The sequence below is a fragment of the Microtus pennsylvanicus genome, chromosome 8 (assembly GCF_037038515.1).
Source record: "Microtus pennsylvanicus isolate mMicPen1 chromosome 8, mMicPen1.hap1, whole genome shotgun sequence".
Lineage (NCBI taxonomy): Eukaryota > Metazoa > Chordata > Mammalia > Rodentia > Cricetidae > Microtus > Microtus pennsylvanicus.
Window position 1 is genome coordinate 94,270,764 of NC_134586.1, and position 12,935 is coordinate 94,283,698.

The window sequence follows — 12,935 nt, forward strand, 5'->3', positions numbered from 1 at the left end:
TTTTAAAACCACCACATGCATATCTACAACTATGCATAAGCTCATACTCTGTACACACAGAAAAATACAACTAAGATCACAGGTTCAGTTCTGCAGGATGAGGCTGACAGGGTGCCCTGAGCCTGTGGGGAAATTGGAGGAGAATACAGAGTTCTTAGCTATCTCAATAATGTACTTAGTTGTAAGCGAAGAATTGCTTCATAAGTTTTAGCTTTCTTGAATATATTCTGTTTCCTATATCAGGATAAATTACAAGATAATAGAATCTCACTGTATATAGTACTAACCACAATGTTTGTCCCATAGAAAAATTGTAAATAACAGTAATTTTATTTTAATGTTTGCTATTAAACCAAAATAAAATTGTGAGGAATCACATTAAGGTAAGATGTGCCTATATAAATATATCCAACTTTCTAAGCTAAGAATCAAGAGTCAGGATTCATTTTTTTGTTAATGGGCCTAGACATTAAGTTTGTCTTTTTATACACTTAATTTCATTTGGTATTGACACAAAGTCACCATCTATAGTCCAGATTAGCCTTGGATTGCCATTCTTTTTCTTCCGTTGCCTGAATGATTGCTCTGGGGTTGTGCGTGTGCTCTCCAGTGTTGAGTTTGAATTTTCCTTTATAAACTACACAGCAATTGGTAGTACACTCACCCGTTTATTTTCTGCATTTTTCTCTCTCTGCAGGGCAGAGGACTCTTCCAGACACAATAGAAAAAGTAAATACTTACTGAAAGAAGTCACAAGCCACTAAACGAATAAAAGTTGGGTTTGTTGGTTTTCAGGGGGGTCTATTAACTTGAACAAGCCATACCGGCTCTTTCGGTACCGATTCACTTTGTTTCTGAAATTAATAGACTCCATACCACGTTCTCCAAGGTGCTGCGAACACTGAGGCTTGTGACCTTATAACATTCCCAACAACTCCCCACAGGAAGGGTTGGTTTCTTCCATTACTGTAATGATGTTTTGATTTTATTTCAGAAATACAGAAGTTTTATGAGTTTTTTTTCCTGAAAGGAGAATTCCACCTTTTACTATGTTTATTTATGCACTGGTTACTCCATGTGTACATGATGTGTGTATCTGTGATGTTATATTGTGTATCTGTGTGATTGTGCACGCCATGGAGCTCTGGTGGAATTCAGTGGGCAGCTTTGTGGAGTCGCTTTTTCTCTTTCACATTTATGTGTGATTCCAGAGTGAATCATGATTTGTATCACTCCTAGACCCACCATGTCAGACCTATGACCTATGACCTTTCTTGACAAACATGGTGGACCCAATGGTCTCAAAGGTCATTCTTCAGGCCACATTAAAAGTAGAGATGAGCTTTGCATGGTGGCACACACCTTTAATCCCAGCACTCAGGAGGCAGAGATGGGTGGATTTCTATGAGTTTGAGGCCAGCCTGGTCTACAAAGTGTGTTCCACAACAACCAGAGCCATTACACAGAGAGACTCCATCTCAAAAACCAAATAAATAAGTAAATAAATAAACAAATAAATAAATATGAAGTTTATCGCCATATCTCAACTGAGGAAATATGCTTGGGGTGTTAGAAGCAATGTGAACTGTAGTTGTCTTATACCATATGATATATCTGTACAGAGAAGATTATATGTAAGGATAGTGGGGTGATAAAGATTCCCACGAAGAACACTGAGTGCACAGAGCACCCAGTGTTTCTACAGCTCATACACTAGGGGATCATCTAACAGGAGAATGGAAAATGGTGACTGCAGAGCTCTGAATGTTTCCTATCAGCCAGACACTTTCTTCTATTTCTGTTTTTTATTAAAGAAAAAACAAACTTTTTTCATTTTACATACCAATCCCAGTTTCCATTCCCTGCCTTTCTCCCATTCCTGCTACTGTCCCCCCACACCAGCCCCCGTCTCCACACAACAGAGAGGATAAGGCACATTGCTTTGGGGAAGGTCCAAGGCCCTCCCTACTATATCTAGGCTGAGCAAGGTATCCATCCAAAGAGAATAGGTCCCCAAAACGTCAGTACAAGCAGTAGAGATAAATCCTGGTGCCACTGCCAGTGGCCCTGCAGTCTGCCTCAGCCATACAACTATCACCCATATTCAGTGGGACCAATTAGGACATATGTTGTTTCCTTCCCTATCCCGCTAGAGTTGATGAGCTCCCATTAGCTCAGGTACACTGTTACAGTACATCATGGTCTTGACCTCTTTGCTCATATTCTCACTCCTCACTTTGGGAGATCAGTCCAGTGCTCAGATGCATGTGTCTGCCTCTGTTTCCATCAGTTGGTGGATAAAGGTTTTATGGTGCTATTTAAGACATTCATCAGTCTGACTACAGAGCAAGGGCAGTTCAGGGACCCTCTCATCTATTGCTTAAGGTCTTAACTGGGGTCATCCTTGTGGATTCCTAGGAATTTCTCTAGTGCCAGGCTTTTTGCTAGCCCTATATTGAATCCCTCAACCAAAATATCTCTTTCTTGCTCTCATCTCTGTCCTTCCTCCATCTTGACTATTCCATTCCCTGAAGTTCTTCTCCCTGCTCCCCATTTCTCCTCCTCTTCCCCTTATACCCTCCCTAATCTCCCCAACCCCATGCTCCTAATTTTGTCAGGCGAACTTGTGTATTTCGACTTTCCAGGTAGATCTATGTATGTTTTTCTAAGGGTTCACCTTGTTACTTAGGTTCTCTAGAATCATGAACTATAGGCTTGATATCTTTTGCTTTACAGATAATGTCCATTTATGAATGAGTACATACCATCTTTGTCATTCTGGGTCTGGGTTACCTCAGTCAGGATGTTTTTTGTCTAGCTCCACCATTTGAATTCTAAATTAAAATATAACGCTTTCTTAGAACTTTTCGTGTTCCTTTATATGCAGTATAAGTTTCAAAATCTTCACAATGAAGAAAATAGCAGCATCTATATTATTTTATGGTTTAAGAAAAATCTCCAGTGGAAGGATTTTTCCCTTAGCACAAATAGCCACTGTGGTTGTGTATTCTTTAGAGAATTGTGAATTTTTCAGGGCATTTTTCTCCTTAGCTACAGATGCAATGAATACCAAGACTGAATGCTGTAGGAGATCCTTCAGTCAGTAGCTTTTAAATTGCCAGCACAACGGGGTGTGGCCTCTTATACTATAAATGCCAGTGTAAAGTGCTTGCTCCTTCTCCATTCCAGCTGCTGGATTAGGTTGCTGGTTCATATTTGAGCAGAGGACTGTGATCTGTGAGTCTACCCCTAAATAAATATCCCTTTATGGTACTCAATTCTGAGATAGTGTGGGATTTCTTTTTAGCATCTGTCTTCAACTGAAAATTTTATGCAGCATGTCTCTCTACAAAGTAAATTTAGCATTCACACTCTTTGTGGCTTATCTATTTGCCTGAATAAAATCATGTAGGTAACCTAAAGATCACTATAAACATTTTGGTTCTACATAGCTTTCCACCCTGGAGGTAGGCATGGGCGACTTCTCAAGCAGAATTCAAGTGTACTCACCCAATACCCTGAATCATTAACACACAGCCTCTACTATGGACAGACTCATTACCACTGATATAGGGCTGTGGGGTGTTATGTCACCATTGGACATGTTTGGTGGTTTAAGTCATATGGTCACAATAAACTCATATATTTGAATGCTTGGCCCATAAGGTGTGGCACTATTAGGAGGTGTGGCCTTGTTAGAGTAGGTATGGCCCTGTTGAAGGAAATGTGTCAACGTGGAGTTAGATTTTGAGATCTCATCTGCTCAAGCCAATCACTCCTTGATTCCTGTGGATCAAGATGTAGATCTCTCAGTTCCTTCACTTGCAGCATGCCTGCCTGCCACCGTGCTCTCCACCATGATGATAATGGACTAAAACTCTGAAACTGTACGCAAGCTCCAATGAAATGTTTTCCTTTATAAGACTTGCCATGGTCATAGTGTGTCTTCACAGCAATAGAAACCCTAACTGAGACAACACATGAGGCCTGTTATGCTGCCATGTGCCATAAAAACACTTTGTCTCTCATCCAAGAGTCTTATCTTCTATGAGTATCTATGAATCTAGCTTATATGTGACAAATAAGATGAGCATTTACTTATAACTTATCCTTAGCTGGCTTTTGGAGGAAGCTCTGTTGTTTCCCACATCTGTGCTTCCAAATTTGTACAACCTGTGGTTTGGATCATACATAGACTACAACCCACCACTGATATTTCTAGGTTAGAGAATCGATGAGAGAGCCAAGTTTTAGGTGCCGTGCTAATACAAGTTAATTGATTACCGCCTGTACTTTAGATGTCAATTGTCAATAAGTTGCTCATGGCTAACACAGTCAATGGTGTTAAACAAATAGCTTTCTCTGAATAAAGCAGCCTGAAATAAACACAGAATAGGGTAAATCATAGGAAAAGACAGATTCACTGCAAAAGCAGAAAACACACTGTTTCCCAAATGCATTCATGTGGTGTGTCCTAATGCCAACAGAGATGTTATTCCTTAGCGCACTCTATGGGAGACTTAGTATCATCAAGAAGGAGGAGACACCCCACAATGTACTAGTCGGGGTTATATCGGGGATGTTAAATCAAGAAATGAAACTAAATGCTAGAATGAAGGGAAGTTATTTAAAGGACTGGGAGTCAAAGAAAGCAAGACAGAAAGTACAGTTTTGTAAAAGACATGTAGAACCTAGGAAGGTTTCTTACTTCGTTGCCATGTCAGATGCATATGTAAAAAAACATTTTTTGCAATAAATTATTATTTTAAGTATTTATGAAGTACTAAAAGTATATTGATGATACATTTTGTAATTGCACAAAAACTCACTCCAAATGAATCAAAGACCTAAACCTGAAATACTGAAATAGTCAGAAGAATGCATAGTCAGTGCCCTCCAGGATAAAGGAGCAGAAGGATTCCATTTGCTCAAGAATTAATGTCAAAATTGGTAAGGGGAACTTCAAGGAACTGAAAAGTTTCTTCACAGGGATCTGAACAGAGAGTGAGCAAAAGAAGCAGAGAATGACTAAAAAAAAATATCCCCTAAATATTTTATTATGCCTAGCAATTGGGGAAACTCAAACCAAAACAAATTAGAGATGCCATTGTACCTTATTTAGAATGGGAGAGATCAACAAAACAACCAACACATGATTGGAGGTATGGGAAAAGGGGAACCCTCATTCAATGTGAGTGGGATTACAAAGTGGTACTGTCACTCTGGACATTAGTGTGAAGAATTCTCAAAGACCAAAATCTATCACATCACCTTGCTACAATGCACTTTCAACTCTACAGACATCCAGTAGAATATTGAGTGGTTCTCAGTGTCAAGCTTAACATTCAAGGTCAGACACTTCAGTGTATTGTAACCAATGTTTGATCTTTTTACAAATATCTTGTTAGGTATTGAGTTCAGTCCAAGAAACCCTACTTTAGCATCATTCCAAAGATAATCTAATTGATAATTTTTTCTTGATTTTCTCTTTCCCCCAGATGTTCATAGGTTTTGAGATATTCTGAAAATGTGTAAATTATAGCTTTGGAATTTTAAGACGTCATTTTTTCAGTATACATATAAATCAGATTTGGTGACTGAAATTGAAAGCAAAATTCAACACAATCTTTCAGGATTCTACTTAGAATTGAGGGAACTTGCTGATGTTACTGGGGAACATATCACACACTTTCTCTAAACTTAGATGTGATGAACCTCATGATTCACTCTTATTTTGTAGCCCCCAGGTTACTCTCCATGGTACCATTGGTAGATATTGTTCATTAAAGAAACTATCTTGCTCAGCCTTGATGCAAGGGGGGAGGGAATTGGTCCTGCCTCAACATGATATGCCAGTCTTTTTTGACTCCCCATGGGAGGGCTAACCCATTCTGAGGAGTGCATAGTGGGTTGGGTGGGGAAAAGGTTGTGGGGAGGAGGGGAAAGAGCACAAACTGTGTTTGGTATGTAAAATGAAAAAAACCTTTCAAATAAATTTTAAAAAAAGAAACTCATTTGTAAAGTTTATTATACCATATAATACACACATATGCACATTTTCTCTATTAATATCATATATGTATTATTCGTTATTATTATTATTAATATCATATATGTAATATTCGTTACTAGTGAGATATTTTCCCTCTAGTGTCTCTCAGGTTTTGCCTCTAAACAGTGCTGGCAGTTCCTGGGAATAAACTAGTTTCCACTTTCCATTAATTGCCTAATTAAGTAGAAACCATGACCTTAGTGTTGCTTCTCTGTAATATTGATCAATGTGACTGGATATTATTCACATTTTTATAAATTAATTTTAAAAGCATCCCCATTAATAGTATCTTATCCAGAGAAGATTAACTGATGAATACACAGAGGTATCATTTTAAGAGTCCACACATTATGGATAAAGATATTTATCTTAGAAAAGTTCAAAATAGCAATTAAATTGATATCAAGCCCAGATTCACTAGAAAAGTAGATAATTCCAATAAACTACGGTGCCCTTGGGGGTAATTTTACATCCAACAAAATGTTGGTTAGCAAGAATTTATAATGGCACAGGTAAATACCAATGGTTATTTGTTGAGCTAAAATGTGATAAGATTCTAGTGAGAATGAAATCTGTATGGCTCTTAGAAACATGACTATTGAAAAGGGAGGTCTAGGTTTGAATTTTAATTGTTCCATTTACAATCATTTTAGAGGTAATATAAAATCTCTGATCCAATTTATCTCATAAGTAAAACAAAAAGAATGATTTTTAATAGGATTTTATGAGAAGTTGTAAAAAGACCAAATATACTGATTATGTAGCCTATTGGCAAATGTCTAGTAAAGGAACAATCACTTAAGTAAACATTAGTCATTCCCATATTAGTGCCACTCTCTCAACCTATCAGAATGAGAAAAAACATTAGAGAATGGCTCATTTCTTCTCCGAATATGCTTTCTTTGATAATACCTCAAGCCAATGAACAAGACAAATCCACATCTGTATTTTAAATAATGTAAATGCCAGGCCCACAGGTGGAGCTACTGAAAGCCAATGCTATTGGGGAATATAACTATCCTAGGGCATTACAATTCTTCACCATTGCCTTTGGAGAACCCTCTATAACCTTTTGTGTGTCACTTTGATAACAATAAAAAATCACATTTGAAAAATAAAAGAATCTGATATGCAACTCACCAACCTAACCCATTTTTTTAATTCACTACAACAGTAATTTAGCTCCCAGAACAGACAAATGGAAGCAATAGGATGCTCTAGTGTGGGCCCAAGTAGAATCATCTGGGTTTTCCTTCTATCCTTCTTTAAACATTCCTACCTACAATGTCCCTCCTTTGATATTTTCATGTCTATTAAATTAATCAACTGGATGTTACTATGCCCCTGCTTTGCAAGCTTTCAGACCCTGTGCAAGTATGTGTGTGTGTGTGTGTGTGTGTGTGTGTGTGTGTATGTATCAGTATTCTTTTCATGTTTTCAAACATTTAACACATCCTCATTTATTATCTTTTACAGGATCATTGATAAGTGCAAATATAAACTTAGTTCAGAAAATAAAATATTTGTCAGTGTCTAGGTGATTCATCCAGATGATAGGGAAGACTAAGTTTTCCAATCAGGCATGGTAGAGACAAAGAAAATGAAGTGGTTTTTACTTGTTTGTTTGTCAGGTGTGGCTATAAACATGGCTACAGCCAGTACCTCAGCCAAGAGGCTGAAAAGCTAAGGAATGGACTGGATCTAGCTGGCAAAGCCACGCCTTTAGTCCTACTGAGATTGCTTGGTAAATTAAAGGCTCATGTGGTCAGAAAAAGAGAGATGTACAGTAAAGAGAGATTCAAAGACAAAGAAAATTTTTAAATGATTTAAAATGTGTTAAAAATATACGCAGACTAAAAGTTAAAATTCTTAAAGTAAACCTCTGTGACTTCAAGGTGTGGTAGCACACGCCTTTAATCCCAGTGCCTAGAAGGCAGGGACAAACAGATCTCTGTGAGTTCAAGGTGTAATAGCAAACACCTTTAATCCCAATGCCTGGGAGGCAGAGACAGGCGGATCTCTGAGAGTTCAAAGACAGCCTGGTCAAAGATGTACGCTCAAAAAGCAAAAAGTTAACCTAGAAATGTCACAGCTTAGATTCTTAAGCGCCTAGTGATTTAAAGGCGCAATTCAAAAGTGCTCCTGGATAGTAAAAAATTGCAGATTCACAATAGGACAGATTCAGACCACTAAATGAGTCACACTGTTGGATGAATGTACGTAGGCTTGGGAGAGAAAAAAAAAAAGAATATAGAGAATAAAGTTAATGGTTTAAAAAGAAAAAAGTAAAAGTAAAGTCTTTAAAGAGACAGAGTACAGATAGTTATAGATATAAATAAAAATAAGCCGCGTATAGATGGAAAATTCACAGAGAGTCTGGATTATGTACATTGTGTTTTCTTTAAAATTTTTGACTGTGAAGGAGCTAAGTACAGAGAGACATTTCATTACATGGGCTGCCAAGCTAAACCAGAATGGATATAAGGGTATTATGATTTCAGAATTTGGGTCTAAGGATATGATGCTTTGGAGAGAGTTTTCTTTTGTTTTCACAGAGGATGAGACTCTATGGATTTCTTCTATTCTGACTTGGTATGATGGACCACGTCCTCCTGAAGGGTTGCTGTGAACATCTTCAGAAAATTGCCTTGCTCAACTGCCAACTGAGATAAACCTGGCACACAGGTTACACCCTAAAATCATTAACGACGCCCCCATTCAGCAGGAAGCAGTTTGGAGAGAAAAAACTGCGCCCATGTTCCCAAATATAGTTTATAAATTCTTTTACATTTAAAGGGGGATATGATATAGACATGAATAATTTGCATTAGTATAGATTTTGCTTTATTGATAGAGATTTATGGTCAATTTTGTTATATGTATAAATGTTTCTGATGTAACTTTTACTTGATAACTGTTTTGTTATATGTAATTTTGCTATGTTAAAGTTAAAGCCTTTCTTTTTTGTTTAAACAGAAAAAGGGGAAGTGATGGGGGAGTGTCATATATCAATCTGTTGATTTCATTGGCTCTAAGCAATAAAGAAACTGCTAGGCCCATTGGATAGGCCCACCCTTAGGTGGGTGGAGTAAACAGAACAGAATGCCGGGAGGAAGAGGAAGTGAGGTCAGACTCCACAGCTCTGCTCTCCGGAGCAGACGCCTCAGGAGAGACGCCATGCTACCTGCTCCAGGGAAGACGCACACCATGCCCCAGCTCCGACCCAGGATGGACTTAGGCTAGAATCTTCCCGGTAAGCGCACCTAGGGGCGCTACACAGATGATTAGAAATGGGCCAGAGCAGTGTTTAAAAGAATACAGTGTCTGTGTAATTATTTGGGGCATAAGCTAGCCGGGCAGGGCAGGCGGCTGGGGGTTTTGGGGACACAGCCCTGCCGCCGCTCCCGCTATTACTACAAAGAGTATCTTTGTAGTAATATTAATACAAAGAGTATTACTACAAAGGAAGATCGTCTTCCTTCTGCCCGTTTTCATCATTGTCACTGACCATTAACACCATCGATTTTCTTCATGGATTGTAGAAATCTTTGTCAATGAGAGCAGCCAAGCAAAGGAGCGTGATGAAATTAAAGTAGGTTGCCTATCAACTGATATGATGGTACTTATCAGTGATGCAGCTTTTTGGCTCTTGATATAATGACTTCAATATATAATTGTTATCTCATTAGCCAAAAGGTTGTATAAAGAGGCATATTCTGAACAGAGAGAAAGCATGTCAATAATCTCCTGACATTAGTTGAGTCATTCCAAACACTCCCCAAATATCCATTAGAAGTCTGGCCAAGGCAGCACCATTTATTGACTGTCTTTTAACTGAGTTAGAAAAATGAACAGAGTCCTTTAATCTGACATTAATAAATTGTAACCATTTGGGGAAGTATTCAAATGTAAAGCATTGAGGTTTGTTACTGAAATTATATTTGATGACTTGGGTTTGTTCCGGCTCATTTGAAGATATAATTTCCACAGGACTCTATCCATGATGCTGAACTACAAAGGACACACTAGTCAAGAGGAAGAGGAAGTTTAAGCAGGGCTCTCGGGCCCCGAAGAAAATTCATGGACTAGAAACTATTTAGGAGGAGTATACAAAGAGTAGATAAAGGAAGATGCTTTTTAAATCCTAAAAAAAAAATCACTGCTTTTTATGAGAATAAAAATATATTTTAGAAATAACTCTCACTATATATTTCCATCCGGCTTAGAAACCTCTAAGATGATCACAACTACCTTGAAGTCTCACATAATGTCACCTCCGCCTCTGCCTTTGTCCTGGTGCTGAGTGTTACGAGTAAGGTGTATACCATCAAGCATGAGAAGAAAGGCATAATTCAGAAATGGTACATTTTCTTACCATAGGTAACCTCGAGTTATCTAATGAAAAAAAGTGAATATTAAATAAAAATTAAGAAAGGCTCCACAATGTTAATGAATCCATTTTAAAAAGAAAGTAGCTTTAGACACTGAATAACAACCAATAGTTGCTTTTTTTTTCTTTTTCTCTGGCTCCCAGGAGCCCAAGGCGATGTCCCCAGTTAGTTCCCTGGGCAGCTGAGGATAGGGAACCTGAAATGACCCTATCCTATAACAATACTGATGAATATCTTTCAAATCACCATAGAACCTTCATCTGGTGATGGATGGAGATAGAGACAGAGACCCACACTGGAGCACTGGACTGAGCTTCCAAGGTCCCAATGAGGAGCAGAAGGAGGGAGAACATGAGCAAAGAAGTCGGGACCATGAGGGGTGCACCCACCCACTGAGACAGTGGGGCTGATCTATTGGGAGCTCACCAAGGCCAGCTGGACTATGACTGAAAAAGCATGGGATAAAACCGGACTCTCTGAACATGGCGAACAATGAGGGCTGATGAGAACCCAGGACGATGGCACGGGGTTTTGATTCTACTTAATGTTCTGGCTTTGTGGGAGCCTAGCCAGTTTGGATGTTCACCTTCCTAGATATGGACGGAGGGGGAGGTCCTTGGACTTTCCACAGGACAGGGAACCCTGACTGCTCTTTGGACTGGAGAGGGAGGGGGAGAGGAGTGGGGGGAGGGGAAGAAGGGTGGGAGGAGGGGGAGGGAAATGGGAGGCTGGGAGGAAGCGGAAACTTTTTCCTTTTTTTTCAATAAAAAATAAATAAATAAACAAAAAACAAAAACAAAAAAAGTCTGTGCAAACAGGCATAATATGGATGCTGTTGAATGAAGATTGTGGGCAGACTATACAAGCAGTAACATTTCGGTCGGGTTTGGAAAGATGAATATAAAATATCTGTTTGCTATGTATTCCTGGAGGAATGAGACTCTGTTTTAATCCCATTGGAAAACACCATCCCCAGAATGAGTATAAAAACAGTGAGCATGTGATGTGGGAGGTGATATATGCTGTGAATATGTTTTACTGCTTTCACCAATGGCTTAACAGAGTAAACTCAGGCTGAAAGACATATAGAGTAGGCAGAGTCGGTGAGATGTCATGTAGCCCCTAGAAGGGAAAGACACGAGCTGTCAGCTGGAACCCCACCGGTAAGCTACAACACTCATGGTAAAATAGAAAATAATGGAAATGGGTTCATTCTAGTTGTAAGAGCTAACTAGAATAATGTTTAAGCTATTGGTTAAACAGTATTGCAAATAATATTGTTTCTGAGTGATAATTTCAGGTCAGAGCGACTGGTAAGCAAGTGAGCAGCCTCAGCCTACAAGCATGCACTATAGCTCCATGTTTCGTTTTAAGTGAAATCCCAGTGTGCTTCTTGCAAAGTCCATGTGTGAACTGCAAGCATCATGTGTCTAGACTCAGAAGCTTCACTTTCTTATGAGTCACTGCTTATAGGATTGATTTTACCTCACTGTGTCTATTTTTGTTTGGATAATTGTTTTTTAAATTATTTTTTATATTTTTAGATTTATAACATAATTATATCATTCCCCTTTTCTCCATCCAAACCCTCTCATATGCCCATTCTTGCTATTTCAAATTCATAGCTTCTTTTAAATTAATTGCTGAGATATATATACATATATTCCTATATATCCACACACATACATATTTCTACACAAACATATGTATATGTATTTAGAACATTCCTAAATACATAAATATATTCTACTAAATATTTATAATGTTACTTCTGTGTATGGTCGGTCTTAGGGTTGACCATTTTAATTTTTAAAAACAAAAAAAAACTCCTGCTGCTTCTAATATCAGATTATTTTACTGAAATGCTCATTTTGATTGTGGGAATCATTAAATCAAGTAATTTACATCAGGAATTGATGGATAAAGATATGTTCATGAAACCCAATAGTCTACAATGCTGTGTTCTTTAGAAAATCTTGATGTATGATATTATGTATTCCTTTTGCTATTTCAGAGAACAAAGAAATAAATATTCTACTAATTCAGTCACAAATATGATACAATCGTCTACCAAGATAATTAGTTAGCAATATGACAAAAATAATAATGAGGATTGAAGTATGTTACAAATGTTAGCTGTGAAAACAAATCTCATTGGGGCAGTATTTGGACTCAAATGGTACAAATTATATAGGAAAACTGTGAAGACCACATCAATTATGAGATATACTTGAAGATGGAAGCTGGACCAAGAGAATAAATTAAATTTGTATATTTATTCAATCATTATTGATTTAACTGTCCAGAAACCAGGTACCTACTCTATTCCAGGGACAGGTGTAAGTCCTGCCTAACACTCTTCCCCCTAGCAAACCTGATAATCAGTTCTAAAAGTCACCATCATTCTACCCAATCTGTCATTTTTATAACTGTTATAATTTTGATCTTTTATTGTACAGTAGTGCCTTACATACAATTACCTTGAAGACGTT